Source organism: Triticum dicoccoides, chromosome 5B, assembly GCF_002162155.2.
Source record: "Triticum dicoccoides isolate Atlit2015 ecotype Zavitan chromosome 5B, WEW_v2.0, whole genome shotgun sequence".
Classification (NCBI taxonomy): domain Eukaryota; kingdom Viridiplantae; phylum Streptophyta; class Magnoliopsida; order Poales; family Poaceae; genus Triticum; species Triticum dicoccoides.
The window spans coordinates 396129732-396147650 of NC_041389.1; positions in this window are offsets into that span (position 1 = coordinate 396129732).

The following is a 17919-nucleotide window of genomic DNA, read 5'->3' on the forward strand; positions in this document are numbered from 1 at the left end:
AAAATGGACGTATCAACTCCCCCAAGCTTAGACCTCGCTTTTCCTCAAGCGAAAAGCCGATAACAATAAATATGCCCTCATGTTTAGAGGTAGAGGCATCGATAAAAATAAAATACAGACATGAAGGCATCATGATTATTTTCATAACAACAACATATAAAGATTTTGTCATATGATTACTTATGTTCAAGTGATGACCAGTTCACAAAGCAAAAATCATGAATCAGAAGCCTTGTTGAGCACCAACAAATTATGACCTCGGTCATTGAAGCAATTGCAATTTATCATAACATCGGAAAGAGTCTATGCCAGATCTTAAAAAGCAAGTCCGCATACTCAACTATCACTTAGTCCTTCATAATTGCTAGCACTCACGCGATACTTGTGGTTACAGAGTTTTAGTCAGACACAGAGAAATATAGGGGCTTATAGTTTTGCCCCACAACCTTTTACCTCAAGGGTAATGTCAACAGTAATAATTCATTCTCCCCCACATCCAATTAGATATATATATCATGTTCTTTCCAACGTGCTGAGCTTGCCAAAGGATAAAAGGAAAAAGGAGAGGTGAAGATCACCGTGACTCTTGCATAAGGTAGAAGATAATAATAAAAGATAGGCCCTTCGCAGAGGGAATTAGAGGTTGTCATGCACGTTTAGGGTTGATGAACAAAATCTTAATGCAAAAGAACGTCACTTTATATTGCCCCTTGTATGTGAACCTTTATTATGCAGTCCGTCGCTTTATTGCATCCACAACAAGTTCGTACAAAGCTTATTTCTCTGCATTAATAAGTCATGCATATTTAGAAAGCAATTTTTATTGCTTGCACCGATGACAACTTACTTGAAGGATCTTACTCAATCCATAGGTAGATATGGTGGACTCTCATGGCAAAACTGGTTTAAGGGTATTTGGAAGCACAAGTAGTATTTCTACTTGGTGCTGAGAATTTGTCTAGCATGAGGGGAAAAGGCAAGCTCAACACGTTAGAGGATCCATGACAATATACTTTATCTCATATGTAAGAAAACATAACTCATTATGTTGTCTTCCTTGTCCAACGTCAACTCTTTAGCATGTCATATTTTAATGAGTGCACCCAATCATAAAAGATGTCAATGATAATATATCTATATGTGAAACCTCTCTTTCCTTATTACTTCCTATTAATTGCAACGATGACCAAAGCTATATTTCCCAACTCCCAACAACTTTTAATTATCATACTCTTTCTATGTGAAGTCATTACTTTCACTAAGATCAATATGAACTCTTTGATTCCTTTTATTCTTTTTCTTCTAATCACCCAAGATCATGGCAAAACACTCAAGCCATTGACTCAACACTAATCTTTATTATATAACTCATGGACTCGACTACAGAGAAGGATCATAAAGCAAAACTCAATACTAGATCATGCCATGACTTTATTCTACTAAATCAAGATACTACTAAATAGAATCGAACTAAGAAAACGGTAAAGGTAGGAGTTGTGATGGTGATACGATACCAGGGCACCTCCCCCAAGCTTGGCAGCTGCCAAGGGGAGTGCCCATACCCATGTAATTACTCCTTTGTTGGTGGCGTAATATTCTTGGCGATGATTCCCCTCAGAATACGGTTCTCCTCCTCGAGCTTATTGACTTGCTGCTTGAGGTCCATTATTTCCTTGCGAAGCTTTCCTATAACGGCTAAAGCTCCTTGCACCCAAGGGTGTTGCATAGCTGCGGGAGAACCAGAGACACTCCTCCTCAAATTTTCATAAGAAATAAATTTAACATTGGAAGGGATAACCGAGTTTGGAATAGCTGAGCTCTATAGCTCCCCCATCGTAAGCCCAGCTCGGAGGCGAGAGGTGACTTCTTGATCTTCCATGGCATCTACTCTCATCAGGTCAGCCTCCATCTCTTCCTCCGTTGCTGGCCCAAAGTGGTCAGCGTCGTTGTTTGCCCTTGGGTCCGGTGCCGAGTTGGATACCCAGCTCTCCCTGCCTGACTCTTGAGAAGACATCTTGCTCTAATCTGCAGCAGCAATAGCTCGAAAACAAAAACAGAGGATATTTGCGTGATACGAGAGTCAAAACCTCCGGGAGTATATATAATGAATTTTTACCGACCAAAATACGTAACATGCAAGAAAACGGAGTCCGGAGGGCACACGAGGTGCTCACGAGGTAGGGGGGCGCACCTAGGGGGGTAGGGCGCGCCCTCCACCCTCGTGGAGGCCTCGTGTCCTCCCCGGACTGCTACTTATTTTTCTATGGGCGCGCCCTCCACCCTCGTGGAGGCCTCGTGTCCTCCCCGGACTGGTACTTATTTTTCTATTTTTCTAAATATTCCAAAACGGCGAAATATTTCCTTAAAAATTGTTTTGGAGTCGGTTTACTTACCGTAACACATACCTATTCCTTTTTGGAGTTTGAAGCGGACTGCAAGGTGTCCTTTATGTATTCCTCCAGGGTTACGGTTTCAATAATATTAGTTTCAACATTTATGGGATTACCTGAAATATAGTGTTTAATCCTTTGACCGTTTACCACCTTCAGATTTGTGCCTGCGAAGTTGTTGATTTTTATGGCACCGAAACGATAGACCTCCTCAATAATGTAGGGACCTTCCCATTTGGAGAGAAGTTTTTCTGCAAAAAATCTTAAACGATAGTTGTATAGCAATACATAATCACCTACATTAAACTCACGCTTTTGTATCCTTTTGTCAAGCCATCTTTTGACTTTTTCTTTAAACAACTTGGCATTTTCATAAGCTTGGGTTCTCCATTCATCAAGCGAGCTAATATCAAATAACCTCTTCTCACCGGCAAGTTTAAAATCATAGTTGAGCTCTTTAATAGCCCAGTATGCCTTATGTTCTAGTTCGAGAGGTAAGTGACAAGCTTTTCCGTAAACCATTTTATACGGAGACATACCCATAGGATTCTTGTATGCAGTTCTATAGGCCCATAATGCGTCATCCAGTTTCTTGGACCAATTCTTTCTAGACCTATTCACAGTCTTTTGCAAAATTAATTTGAGCTCTTTGTTGCTCAACTCTACTTAACCACTAGACTGCGGGTGATATGGAGATGCAATTCTATGATTAACGTCATATTTAGCCAGCATCTTACTGAAAGCACCATGAATAAAGTGTGAACCACCATCAGTAATAAGATATCTAGGGACTCCAAACCTCGGAAAAATAACGTCCTTAAGCATTTTAATAGAGGTGTTATGATCAGCACTACTAGTTGGAATAGCTTCTACCCACTTAGTAACGTAATCAACAGTAACTAAAATATGAGTATATCCATTAGAGGCAGGAAAAGGTCCCATATAATCAAAGCCCCAAACATCAAATGGTTCAATAACAAGTGAATAATTCATAGGCATTTCTTGACGTCTACTAATATTACCAATTCTTTGACATTCATCGCAAGACAAAACAAACTTACGGGCATCCTTGAAGAGAGTAGGCCAATAAAAACCAGATTGCAATACCTTATGTGCAGTCCTGTCTCCAGCATGGTGTCCTCCATAAGCTTCGGAGTGACACTTGCGTAGGATCTGTTCCTGTTCATGCTCAGGTACACAACGTCTAATAACACCATCTACTCCTTCTTTATAAAGATGTGGGTCATCCCAAAAGTAATGTCGCAAGTCATAGAAAAACTTTCTCTTTTGTTGGTATGTGAAGCTAGGTGGTATAAATTTAGCAACAATATAATTAGCATAATCAGCATACCATGGAGTGCTACGAGAAGTGCTTATGACATTTAATTGTTCATCAGGAAAGCTATCATCTATACGTAGTGGGTCATCAAGAACATTCTCTAACCTAGACAAGTTGTCAGCAATGGGGTTCTCAGCTCCCTTTCTATCAACAATATGTAAATCAAATTCTTGCAGCAGGAGAACCCATCTAATGAGTCTAGGTTTTGCATCTTTCTTCTCCATAAGATATTTAATAGCAGCATGATCAGTGTGAATAGTAACTTTGGAATCAACAATATAAGGTCTAAACTTATCACAAGCAAACACGATTGCTAAAAGTTCCTTTTTGGTAGTAGCATAATTTCTTTGAGCACTATCTAGAGTCTTACAAGCATAATGGATAACATTTAATTTCTTATCAACTCTTTGCCCTAGAACAGCACCTACAGCATAATCACTAGCATCACACATAATTTCAAAGGGTAAATTCCAATCAGGTGGCTGAACAACAGGTGGAGAGACTAATGCTTTCTTAAGTATTTCAAATGCTTCTACACAATCATCATCAAAGACAAATGGTACATCTTTTTGTAATAAATTGGTCAGAGGCCGAGAGATTTTTGAGAAGTCCTTAATGAACCTCCTATAAAATCCGGCGTGACCAAGGAAACTTCTTATACCTTTGATGTCCTTGGGACATGGCATCTTTTCAATAGCATCAACCTTGGCTTTATCAACTTCAATACCTCTTTCAGAAACTTTGTGCCCCAAGACAATACCTTCATTAACCATAAACTTTTCCCAATTCAAGACAAGATTAATTTCTTCACATCTTTGCAAAACTCGAGCAAGATTGCTCAAGCAATCATCAAAAGAGGAACCATAGACGAAAAAGTTGTCCATGAAAACCTCACAAATTTTCTCGCAAAAGTTAGAGAATATAGCCATCATGCATCTTTGAAAGCTAGCAGGTGCATTACATAAGCCAAAAGGCATACGTCTTTAAGCAAAAGTACCAAAAGGGCAAGTAAAATTATTCTTTGATTGATCTTTAGCCGGCACAGGTATTTTAGAAAAACCGGAATAACCATCTAGGAAGCAATAGTGTGTATGTTTGCATAATATTTCTAGCATTTGATCAATAAAAGGTAAGGGGTAATGATCTTTCTTAGTAGCCTTATTTAATTTACGGAAATCAATTACCATCCTATAACCTGTGATGATTCTTTGTGGAATCAATTCATCCTTATCATTAGGGACAACAGTAATACCTCCCTTCTTAGGGACACAATGGACAGGACTTACCCACTGACTATCAGCAACGGGATAAATTATACCTGCCTCCAGAAGCTTGAGTATTTCTTTTCTTACCACTTCTTTCATTTTAGGATTCAAACGTCGTTGAGGATCACAAACTGGTTTGGCATCAGCTTCCAAATTTATTTTATGTTGACATAGAGTGGGACTGATGCCCTTAAGATCATCCAGAGTATATCCAATAGTGGCACGGTGCTTTTTCAGAGTTTTCAATAATCTTTCTTCTTCATGCTCTGAAAGGTTAGCACTAATAATGACAGGATATATTTTCTTTTCATCAAGGTAAGCATATTTAAGATTATCAGGCAGCGGTTTAAGCTCAAACATGGGATCACCCTTGGGTGGAGGAAGATCCCCTAGAATTTCAACAGGCAAATTGTGTTGCAGAATAGGTTCCTGTTTAAAGAATATTTCATCTATCTCCCTTCTTTCATTCATGAACATATCATTTTCATGGTCTAGCAAATAGTGTTCTAAAGGATCACTAGGAGGTACAGCAATAGAAGCAAGACCAATAATTTCGACCTTACTAGGCAATTCTTCCTCACGATGTTGTTTACTAAATTTAGAGAAATTAAACTCATGAACCATATCATCCAAGCCAACAGTAACAACATTCTTTTTGCAGTCTATCATAGCATTAACAGTATTCAAGAAGGGTCTACCAAATATAATGGGACAAAAGCTATTTTGTGGAGAATCAAGAACAAGAAAATCAGCGGGATATTTGGTTTTCCCACACAAGACTTCAACATCTCTAACAATTCCCATTGCAGATATAGTATCTCTATTGGCAAGTTTAATTGTAACATCAATATCTTCTAACTCAGCAGGTGCAATATCATGCATAATTTCTTTGTATAAATCAATGGGTATTACACTAGCCCTAGCACCCATATCACATAAGCCATGATAACAATGATCTCCTATTTTAATAGAAATAACGGGCACGCCTACCACAGGTCTATGTTTATCTCTATCGCAAGGTTTAGCAATTCTAGCAGTTTCACCAGAGAATTGAATAACATGCCCATCAATATTATCAGACAAGAGATCTTTAACAATAGAAATATTAGGTTCTACTTTGACTTGCTCAGGAGGGGTATAAGTTCTAATATTGCTTTTACGAACAACAGTTGAAGCTTTAGCATGATCCTTCATTCTAACAGGGAAAGGTGGTTTCTCCGCATAAGAAGTAGGAACAATAGGATCATTATAAGTGACAATCTTTTCTTAAACTTTAACAGGTGCAGCTACTTTTACTTCTATGGGAGGATGATATTTAAACCACTTCTCCTTGGGGAGATCAACATAAGTAGAAAAAGATTCACAGAAAGAACCTACTATCTCAGAGTCAAGTCCATATTTAGTGCTAAACTTACGGAAAATATCGGTATCCATAAAAGAATTAACACAATCAAACTTAGGTGTCATACCTGACTCCTTACCTTCGTCGAGGTCCCAATTTTTAGAGTTACGTTTAATTCTATCCAATAAATTCCATATGAATTCAATAGGCTTCATCATAAAAGAGACAGCACAACAATTATCGAGCATGGTGCGATTATTACCAGAAAGCCGAGCATAAAAACTTTGCATAATTACTTCTTTTGCGAGCTCATGATTGGGGCATGAATATAACATTGATTTAAGCCTCCCCCAAGCTTGAGCGATGCTTTCTCCTTCTCGAGGCTAAAAATTATATATATAATTGCGATCACGATGAACAAGATGCATAGGGTAATACTTTTGATGAAATTCCAATTTCAATCTTTTATAGTTCCATGATCTCATATCATCACATAGCCTATACCATGTCAATGCTTCTCCCTCCAAAGATAAAGGGAAAGCCTTCTTCTTAACAACATCATCGGGTATACCTGCAAGCTTAAATAGTCCACAAATATCATCCACATAGCGTAGATGTTCGTCAGGATGCTTCGTTCCATCTCCTGCAAAAGTGTTAGCTAGCAGTTTTTCCATCATATCCGAAGGAATCTGAAAAGGAGTTTCATTTTCAGTAGGTTCAATAGGTTCAGTAGGTTGAGGAGCAACTCTTGGCTCAACTAGACGGGGTGAAGATACCCCGAACAAGCCCCTTAGACAATTACTTTCCATAGTAACAAGTGACAGAAAATTTCAGCACACTAAATAAATTTTTTCCTTACCAAATTCCACCTACCAAAGGCGCTTCACTCCCCGGCAACGGCGCCAGAAAAGAGTCTTGATGACCCACAAGTATAGGGTATCTATCGTAGTCCTTTCGATAAGTAAGAGTGTCGAACCCAACGAGGAGCAGAAGGAAATGATAAGCGGTTTTCAGCAAGGTATTCTCTGCAAGTACTGAAATAAGTGGTAACAAATAGTTTTGTGATAAGATAAAGTGTAGCGAGCAACAAGTAACAAAAGTAAATAAGGTGCAGCAAGATGGCCCAATCCTTTTTTTAGCAAAGGACAAGCCTGGACAAACTCTTATAATAGGAAAAGCGCTCCCGAGGACACATGGGAATATCGTCAAGCTAGTTTTCATCACGCTCATATGATTTGCGTTCGGTACTTTGATAATTTGATATGTGGGTGGACCGGTGCTTGGGTGCTATTCTTACTTGAACAAGCATCCCACTTATGATTAACCTCTATTGCAAGCATCCGCAACTACAACAAAAGTATTAAGGTAAACCTAACCATAGCATGAGACATATGGATCCAAATCAGCCCCTTAGGAAGCAACGCATAATCTAGGGTTTAAGCTTTTGTCACTCTACCAACCCATCATCTACTTATTACTTCCCAATGCTTTCCTCTAGGCCCAAATAATGGTGAAGTGTTATGTAGTCGACGTTCACATAACACCACTAGAGGTTAGACAACATACATCTTATCAAAATATCGAACGAATACCAAATTTACATGACTACTTATAGCAAGACTTCTCCCTTGTCCTCAGGAACAAATGTAACTACTCACAAAGCATATTCATGTTCATAATCAGAGGGGTAATAATGTGCATATAGGATCTGAACATATGATCTTCCACCAAATAAACCAACTAGCATCAACTACAAGGAGTAATCAACACTACTAGCAACCTACTAGCACCAATCCCGGACATGGAGACAAGAATAGGATACAAGAGATGAACTAGGGTTTGGAGATGAGATGGTGCTCGTGAAGATGTTGATGCAGATTTCCCTCTCCCGATGAGAGGAGCGTTGGTGATGACGATGGTGATGATTTTCCCCTCCCGGAGGGAAGTGTCCCCGGCAGAACAGCTCTGCCGGAGCCCTAGATTGGTTCCGCCAAGGTTCCGCCTCATGGCGGCGGAGTCTCGTCCCGAAAGGTTGCCTTCTATTTTTTTCTCATTGAAAGACTTCATATAGGAGAAGACGGGCGTCGGAGAGCCACCAGGGGGCCACGAGGTAGGGGGTGCGCCCAGGGGGGCGCCCCCACCCTCGTGAGCAGGGTGTGGCCCCCCTAGCCTTCATCTTTGGCGACGATTTTTCTTTATTTATTTTAAGGTATTCCATAGAGTTTCAGGACTTTTGGAGCTGCGCAGAATAGTCCTCCAATATTTGCTCCTTTTCCAGCCTAGAATTCCAGCTGCCGGCATTCTCCCTCTTCATGTAAACCATGTAAAATAAGAGAGAATAGCCATAAATATTGTGACATAACGTGAAGTAACAGCCCATAATGCAATAAATATTGATATAGAAGCATGATGCAAAATGGACGTATCACCCGCCACGGCCTAGGTACTTGTCACCATTAAACCCGTCCAGCATCACCTGCCCGATGTACTTCAAATATACTAACCGGTCGCTGTTACCTGTTATGCAGCTGGCAAAAACTACAAGGACAATGTTTCTTCTGGATCTAACAGCTTGGCCAACCAAGATCCTGGACTGAGGCATTGCTATGATCTTGTAAGCGCGTCTCTCTCTCTTGTATGCCAGCGTGCTTTGCTAGGATTTTCGTCCAGTAATCCCTTTGTGCAGACAATGGTTTCTACTACTGGCTGCTAAATTAGATATGTAGATGTCATACATGATACTACCTCGTACCTCCATTCCTAAATATAAGTCTTTCTAGAGATTCCACTATAGGCTACATACGGAGCAAAATGAGTGAATCTACACTCGAAAATGCATCTATATACATCTGTATGTGGTCCATACTAGAATCTCTACAAACACATATATTTAGGAACAGGGGCAGTACATTACACACAATCGTAGGTGGCATGTAGGAAATCCAGTGCACGACATTAGGCTCACTTAGAGTGCCTGCCAGTCCAGCATACAGAGTCATGGCTAGTTTATGGTACACACACAATCGTTAATTGGTGGTTTAAATATGCGCAAGGGATAGGCAATGTAGTATCATGTAGAGATGTCTGAAATTAGCTGTGTCAACTTGCAGATAGGGTTACACAATGAAAAAGTACAAGATGTATGTGGCAATTTCATGGAACATCGCAAAAAAAGGAGAGGCGGCGGTGAGCCTATACAGTGTGCTATGGTATGTCACACCTCCATTGCAATCATCGTGACATGTTATTTGTATGCCAGTTCTATTAGCCAAGTTCCTTAGGGACAGTTATTACGAGTTATCCTAAGAAAATAAGCACCTGTGAATATAAGCTCCATGTAATACACCAACCAGTTCTTTTCATTGCGTTTTCAGCTTATCTTTGGTATGATCAGTGGAAACTCTAGATTGCATTATATATATTTTTCATTTTGCTGCACATATGGAAATTAATTTGACTTGCAAACATCACAAATTGAACCTAGTGCAGTAATTAATATGATAGGAAAACAGACCATCACTATTTGCTCAAAATGCAAATACAAAGATACCATCTACTTGGCACAATCTACTTTGGTCAATGTGTTTTATAGAGATCCCATTGCCTAATTTAAACGAAGAACGCATGACCCACATTTAAATGAAGAACAATTATTTGTTGAAATTCGATGGTCCAAGTGGCTAGTTATTATTATCATATAGCAGCACCACCTGAAAGCATCATACAGCAGCAGATGTAGCTCATAGCTACTCATCATACAGCAGCAGCAGTCTGCAATTCATCATATACCAGCAGCAGCTCATAGCAATTCATCATATAGCAGCAGCAGGAGCAGCTCATAGCAATTCATCATATAGTAGCAGCAGGAGCAGCTTGTAGCAACTCATTATATAGCAGCAGCAGCAGCTCATAGCAACTCATCATACAGCAGCAGCAGTCTGCAATTCATCATATACCAGCAGCAGCTTAGGTGTGACACAGACGTCAGCAGTTGCATTTTGAGTGTAATATAGGCAGACAACAGAGTCATTTCACTGTTCCCCTTCCCCTCAATTTTTAGTGAGGTTCTACCCGAAACACCCCCCTCCAAAGTGAAATTAGTTAAGCCCAAGCCCATAACTCAAAAATGACTTCTTTACATCTTTTATGGCTTATTTTGACAATATACCCTGAAAAGGCGGAATTGAACTGGCCCTTAACCTGCAATTCAATTGTGCGTGCAATGATGAATCACTCCTGCCTGCTATCTATACATTTAGGCATCATCATACATGGCATAACCTAATACATGTGCATTCCATTGTAGAATCTGGAATATGCAATGTTTATGTTAGTTCATACATTGCACATGATGTTTAAATGCCCCTTAAATCTGGTTAGTCAAGTGATGGTCTTTAAGCCTCCTTCTTTGCTCCTTTTCTTGATAAGTAAGATTTGCTCACACATATGTTCAATTGCTTGTTTGCATCAGCCAGCCATACTAGGACTGTTTGCTTTGATTACTTGTTGTTCTTGACCTAACACTCTAACAGAGCTTGTCAACGATTTAAACACTAAGGGCTGCTGTAGTGGGGCCTTGTCTAACTCATAGGTGAATAAAGGTTTGGTTGTACACTACAGTAGGCTCTCCAAGATTACCTGGAGATCCAGTTCGAAGGTATGCCTAGTTTTTACATAGTGCAGACATAGTAAATGCTCATTTCATTGTGTGCAAGTGCAAGATATGCGACATGTTTCATTATGTGGTGTTGTTTTGTTATAATCTCATCCTTTTGTGTTCACAGACTGGAAAATATGCATATTTATCTTCCAAGGAGACAGTAACTACTTTGTGTCACCTTGCAGAGGGGGTGCAATGAAGATAAGATTGAGGATTTCCAAGTACAAGATGTTAGGAAGGAGGCTTGCAAGAGAAGTAGGAGTTGCGCTGAGCCTCTTCAACCTGATAAGGTAAGTCAGTGTATGCAACTCAACAGTTCAATTCCTTGTTTGTTTCAGGCATAGTTAATTTTCTCTTTTCAGTTGCTTTATTTGTCCTCACTTAATGAGATGCCCAAATAATTATGCCTGATGTTCGGTACTTGTATCACTATTAGTTGACATAATTAAAGGCCTTACCATTTAATTACTCTGCCGACGTGTGCCTGAAGCTTTGAAGTCTATTAACCAACTATTATTGCATGAGGCTCACAATCTAGTTTATACTATGCTAATGATTACATAGTTTTGCCTGTTGTAGTATGTTTGTATGAAACCCTCTGTTGTTCATTATGCTCCCTAAGACTTAAATTAAGGTACAGAATGGCCAACTGCTTGCTTACTTATACCCAACGTGCTGTCTAAATTTGTAACTTGTCTGTGTTTTCGATTGGGCCCCAACATCATGCTCCTCTGGTGAGCTAAGAGGGATTTCTGTATGCAGGCTGCACAGACTATCTTCTTTATAATTTTTAAAATATCACCAGCTTATGCTTCATGACGTGTAACATTTTTTGTGTGAAAGTGACGTGTAACATTATTGTTAGTCCTGTTTTGCCATGTAGTACAAAATAGTGTCTTGTTCGCTTCACTGTTGTAACTATATTTTTGCCCTAGTCATGTGTACTTACAGAAACATTTCAGGATGAAGTGACATCAACATAAAAATCTGCGAGCAGTGCGGCATGGTCGTTACCTAATGATTATGGATTCGAATTGGAATGTGCTGATGTTCTCGAGCATCAACTAGAGGTGGCAAGACAATGTGTACATGATTGTCAACGTATAATCAACAAGTTGAGACTGGACATGCATGTATTAGATGCGGGAGTCAAAAAATGAAACAAGACACCGAGGTAACCATGAAGGAATTGGAGATTTTGCAGACTGAAATTTGTGCTATCTGAATCCGGCCAATCCTATTTTCTGAAGAGATGATAGCTCAAATGGAGTTAAGTTGATGCGCGTCCATGATGTATGAGCCGTATTTGCCCAGTGTATGTAATTTGCTTTCTATGTATGCTTTATTATCACCTGTGTCGTACCATAATGCCCAATGGGTATAATCGGCTGTAATTTCTTTATTGTATAGTGTAGGATTATTCTACGTTTTCTATGCCTTGATCTCTTTGTTGTATAGAGTATTCTTTTTAGAGGTGATAGTATTGAGTAGGATATATCTTTGAATATGCTATATCGTTCAAACGGGGGCCAACTCGCCCGACCATGGGCCTTCTACGTCTCGTAGGATCCATGGGCCTTCTACATCTCATAGGATCCATGGGCCTTCTACGTCTCGCAGGATCCATGGGCCTTCTACGTCTCACAGTGTCCATGGGCCTTCTACGTCTCACAGGATCCATGGGCCTTCTACGTCACGTAGGATCCATGGGCCGCCGACTCATTTATGGGTCTTGTGCTAGCCTTTAATGGACCGTAGACAGGCCTATAATGGAAATCGTACGTTTTATTGGCTGACCATAACGGGCCGTTAATAGGCCATATTTGGTGATGCTATGAAAATGGCCCAATAGACTAACGGACCACAAACGGGCCGACTATAACGACGGGCTGAATTTGGCCCACAAGCAGAAAATGATAGTAACGGGCCGTAAGTAACCGAATGCTACAAATAAGCCCAAGAATAAATGGGCTCTGAGAAGGCCGAAAGATAACACGAGTTGTAAACGGCCCAACTGAATAACAGGCCCTTAATGGGTATAAAGCGATACATTGTTTAGTATGGGCCAGTTTCACCACGGGCCGTTAATCGGTCTAAAGTAATGCACTGTTCATCGCGGGCCAGTTTCAGCACGGGCTGTTAATAGGCCAAGAGTTACATAGGGCCTCATATGGGCCGAAAGACGTCATGGGCCATACATGGGCCAGAAGTGAAAACGGGCTGGAATCATATTGGATGGCCCAGATGACGCTACTGGGCCTAATTCGGATAGGGCGTAACGGGCCTTGGGTTAGCGGGCTGTAAATGGGCTATATGCGAACAGGCCATTAACGGGCTTTCCATGGGCCGGCCCGTCACCTTTTGACCAAGTCAAACGGGCCGGCCTTTTCACAGGAATGGGCCTCTATTGGGCCGTCCCATGTGTCGGCGTATCATAGGCGCCTTCTATCCAATGAGTGGATGACATCTGTCCCAACAATGAGCCGACACGTGTTTCCTCCAGCCAATGATGATTTTACACGTGGAAAATCCCCATTGGTCGGGGCTGTTATCGGATCCAAAACCCGACCCGATAGCTTAACGGCGTTCCGTTACGGTGGATGCCACGTGTCGGTCACCCTTGACGAAAGCACTTCTGTGATGCGCGACTTATCGTCATGGAAGTGGACACTTCTGTGATGATAATTTTGGTAATGTCATCGAACACTTCTACGACAGCACAGGTATGACTATCTCGATTCTGTCATAAATTTGTCATGGATGTACATGCATGACAAAAAATGCGACCTACTGTGACAAACACGTATCATCACGGAAGTGTATTTTTTTGTAGTGGACGGGTGCGCCTCGCCGTCCTGAGCACTCCGGCAGTCCAAGCTCCGTCGGAGGTGGCCCGAGTGGCCAGAGCGAGCACCGGCGCCAGTGGCCTCTCCTCTGCACTGCGCGTGGCGTCGGGGAAGGAAGAAGGAGGAGCAGGAGGTGGGCGTTTGCCCAACGCGTGGGCCCCGCGGCCCCACCTGTCGGTGGCCCTGACGCCCGGCCCCGCCTCTGCCCCTTTTGACTGGTCGTCGCCACGTCATTTAAGTGGAGGCGCCCCACCGCAAGCCGTTTTCCCTGATCAAAGACGTATTTCGGAAAAGACGCGTCTGTTTAAAGCTGCCAGGGACCTGTTTGTAGAAGTATTTTTACAAATTAGTCCCTGAGTTTTAAACGCTCGTATTTTTTTATCCATAACTCCAAATGAGGTGATTCCAACGCTCACTTCTTCGTTTCATCGAGCCCGTTCTGTTGGTTTCACTTTCAACATGTTTTGACATTGTGAAAATGACCATTTTTCCCTTGCCCTTATTCAGCCCCCTCCGAGAGAGAACGTTTTCCGGCGATTATTTCCGCAAGCTTCTTGCACTTTCTCCCGGTGATTTCTTCCACCCCAGGCAAGCCAGACCCTCCATTTGCATCACTGAAATGCAGTGACATGGTTTACGTCATTTTGAACTTGTTTAAAATATTGCTTTAGCAATATGACTCTCTGCATGGCATTTTCTCGGAGTATTGTTTTGCTCTTGTTGATGCCATGCTATTGTTTGGATTACTAGGAGTTATGTTTGTAGTTGATGAGTATCATGTTGCCATTGGAGTATTAGCGGATGGTATTATGATTATTTCCATGATGATATCTGTGATTATATTCTTGGAGTATTACTTTGGGTATCATGCTACCTTTGGACTATTAGTGGTTAGTATGATTATTTTCATGCTGCTAGTTGATGTTCTGTTGCTTGGATATCGTTTCGGAGATGATGTTTACATGTGGATCTTAGCTGGATAGCTTGTTCTTGCATATTGGAGTGGTAGTGTTATTGTTCATCATGATAGTAGTGTTTTGCTACCCTTGGAGCATTTTGAGATGATGATATTATGCTTGGATTGTTTGTTGGATATTGCTATGACTTGGACTATAGTTTGATGGGTGACATCGGAGTATCAGTTATTATGGTTATATTTTTGGGGATAAATTCCGTCAGTAAGTTGGTCAGGTGCCGCGGAATCGAACTTTTCCAGTGCAACCACATTTGCCGGTATGGGAAGGCCCTAATGCGGTCTATTGTCGTGCCTCTCGCCGGTGCCTCTAACGAGGGAAGGTTATGGGCGCGCGCTACCCTGATCAGGTAGGCGGACATCAGCCTTGTGTGCTCGGTTTTGATTTGATTTTGCCCGAGGATCCCAAAGTGGATCGGGCCATGACGGTGGTCGTTGTGTCTGGAGGTATACACGGGGCCACCCATGACTTAACCCAGAGGGGAGTGAGTCGGAGTGGCTGGCAGAGTGTCATGGCAGTAGATCGGTTTAGTTGGAACGCTGTTGGTCCACCCGAATGGGAGTGTGAGGCCATGGGTTCTATGGTGTGGGTATAGTGTGCTACCTCTGCAGAGTGTGTGTTTAATCTATTGATAGCCGCGTCCTCGGTCATGGGTATGGGTTCATACTAGGGTACACTGTTTGATCAACACTCACATGACAGAATGACTTACTGGTGATGGATATGTGGATATTTGGAGCGGTACAGATTGGACAAGTAATGATCGGGTTGTGATCGCCGTAAGGATCACGGGCCATTTATTGGTCGGGTTGTGATCACCGTAAGGATCACGGGTACAGTTTGGTTTTGATCACGAGGTGATCGAGATGGTATATTACTTGGCCGGTTAGCCAAGAGAGATATGGTTGTGGAGATCGGAGATGGTGATTTATTAGTATTGTATTAGTTTCCTATTATGCTTTGGAGTTGCTGTTATATCATGGTAGTTGTTAATTTAATTAACCGGCTTAATGCTATGTGGTTGTCTTGCCTTGATGTTTTTGGTTGTTGTGAGCTTGCAAGTACATTTAATGTACTTACCTGGCGTGTCATGCCAGATTGCAGGTGATGCCGTGATTGCTTGATTTGCTTGTCGTTGTTTCCATTTGTGCGAGCTAGATCGTGTCCCAGCCAGAGTCCCTGCAGAGTGGAGTTCACCAACTTCGTCGTTGTTCTGCTGCTAGAAGATTTCCACTGCTACGAGTTGTTCTGCTGCTAGCATAGAGCAGGTGTAGTATCGCAGGCGTAGTGTCGCCATGCTGATGTGAACCTTTGTAACATCAGACCTTTGTATTTATTATTGTAATAAGAGCTGATTTGTTCTATATCAAGCAGTGTCGTATTCCAGAAGACTTCTCCTCGATCTCTGGGTTGGAATACGGGGCATTCTGGTTTCTCTGAGCCGCAGTGCCATAGGCTTGGTATTAGAGCAGGTCTGGCTGTAGGACGCCCTAGTCAGCGTGAGCGGTAGAAACCGGTGGAAATCGGTAGTATAGAGTCTTGCTTGTTTGTTGCATCTGGTTGCTGCATTTGTTTGTTGCATAGCATGCATATAGCCTTAATATTTGTGATAACGATTTATCTGGTGAGTGTAGCTGGCATCATTTCGGATCCACTACAGCTCAACCTTTGCATTTCTCCAGTTCCTTTTTCTTTTGGTGTTTGGTGTCATCTCTGTCCCAGCAGAGTGATGCCAAGTGATCCGACACTATTTGCAAAAATGGTGCTCAGGTCTCGCACCAATGTCTTTCTTTCAATCCCGTCTATCTTTTCGGTGATGGACATGCTTCTATCCCGGATCCTTCATTCTTTTGTCGTGTTGGCAACCCTTAATGATCTTAGTTATCAAGAAAGGGCAATGTCAGCAGCCTCAGTTTTTCCCTGCTATCCTATTTCTTGGATGAGTACGGATCTTTTTTTTCGTCCGCTTGATAATAATGTGGTTGCAACCTTTGTGTCCCACTGCATGATTACCGAGTGCGTCCTCGCCCCCGAGCTAGTTCAGATCGCCTCCTGGCTAAGCTAGCACTTGGTGTAGTGTTGTTTACACCAATTCTTCCACACCTTTATTCGTCCTTGTGCACATCGTCACAGCATGCTAGATCGTAGAACCGGAGACCCCGCGAGATTTGTGTGCTTAAGTAGGCATGCATATTGTGTGACTAGCAGTAATATGTGACATTGATTGTGTCACTACTAGGGAAAACCTTATACACAGAATCTTAGCAGCAGCGCGGCACAAAAATAAGCGCTACTGCTAATTAGCAGTACCGCGGGTTTTTAACCCTCGCTACTACTAAGTTGATAGTAGTAGCGCGGGTTTTTAACCCTCGCTACTACTAAGCGGTCTCTACCGTGCCCACCGACACATGCAATAGTAGTAGCGAGGGGTATAAACCCGTGCTACTACTAAGTTGATAGTAGTAGCGCGGTTTTATACCCCTCGCTACTAATAAGTACGAGGTAGGTGAAGTCACTATATCCTCGGCCGAATCCCCATCTCCTCCCCCAAATCTCTCCTCTCTTCCACCACTCTCTCCTCTCAGTTTCCATACGCTCTCACATGGACCTCTTGCCCATGCACCCATCCTCCTCCATGGCGCCGAAAGAGGCCGCCGCCTCGCGCCACCGGCGTCTAGGAGCTCGCTGGTCTTCCACCGACGTCTAGGAGGCCGCCGCCCCGCTCCACCACACCGGAGCACCTCGCCACCGGTGACTAGCTCCACTGCTCCCTACATCACCTTCCTCTCTCCCTCTGTTTTCCTTTTCTCTCTATCCATCTGGTTTGACTCACCCTCCCATGTCCATGCCCGTGCAGGTCGTCGCCATGGATGACCTGGAGCTATCTTGCATGGTCGGGAAGAGGAGCCCCACGCCGCAGCCTGGCTCTGCCATAGAAACGGGCCCTCTGCAACAGCCACTGCTGGATCTGGTCTACCGTTGTTCGTTCATGCCTTCGGCGACGCCAATCATCGCTAGATCTTACCATTGCTGCCATTGACAGCACGCAAGGGATTGAGATTTTTTTTTTGTTTTTGAAAGTAATAGTAGTATAGCGGGGTAT